At 39.1% G+C, this 918-nt stretch overlaps 1 protein-coding gene across 4 annotated transcripts in view; it reads left to right on the forward strand.

The window, feature by feature from the left end:
* The window catches only part of RET (ret proto-oncogene), a 200,944-nt gene that overhangs the window by 63,717 nt on the left and 136,309 nt on the right, over window positions 1–918 (forward strand). The window lies entirely within an intron of this gene.

Below are 918 nucleotides of genomic sequence, written 5' to 3' on the forward strand. Positions count from 1 at the left end.
TTAATCACGCAGGAGCAGTTTCCATAGGATGCACTTTCCAGGACAATAACGTGGTTCTAGTTCAAACATTCATGACTCAGGAGTACTCAAGATCTCTATATCTGTCCTAATTTATGACAGCAAGAGAAGGCTTATCTCTACTATATTTTTCCTAAGCACATGTGTTTGTGAGTGGATGTTTGCCCCCATGTTTATGCATGTGTGTGTTTGTATATATAAATCAGAAGCCTTTCTTTGGGAGCAAAGAAAAGATGAGATTAGTGGGAGAAGTCTAATTCTGCTAATTCTGTTGCCTGTGTATGGAAATAATTTTGACCAGCGAGGTCAGTAAGGGCACGCTCTGTACTGCATCTTTCCAAAGAATTCTGTTGTAGTTTAATTGATGTGACCCTAGGGCCATATTTTGCATTTAAAAATAATTCTAATCCTTAGCCCATTTACTTGTGTATTGTAACTAGTCATCCAAACATTCCTTTTAGCAATGGGCATAGAAACTAACAACCAAACCTAGCCTGACTCTGGTCTCCTAACATGTAGGTTCTGTGTTTTTCACTCTGACAGGCTATTTTGTCTGATTCGAGTCCCATTCCTCCTCCAGCGTATACTCTGAAGTCAGCTGCAGTTGTCAGTAATACTTTCATCATTAGGGGTATTTAAAAGCATAAAACCAAAATGACCATTACCCTAATGGGAACTGAAGCACAAGTAACTATATCAAAATGTTGTTATGCTTAGTTCTGTGCCAGTCCTATGTGTGGTCAGTATACATGTGTGGAGTGCAAAGGAGAAAGTAGTTTTAGAACTGAAAAAGGCAGAATCTCTAAATGTTTCAAAGCACATTCAATTCTTTCTTCACAGAGTTTCTCCATTCCCTTTCTTCCTAGGAGACTGCAGAACCTAACATACCCACGGCCTAAC

This window comes from Falco punctatus (genome assembly GCF_963210335.1).
Source record: "Falco punctatus genome assembly, chromosome: 9".
NCBI classification, from domain to species: Eukaryota; Metazoa; Chordata; class Aves; order Falconiformes; family Falconidae; genus Falco; species Falco punctatus.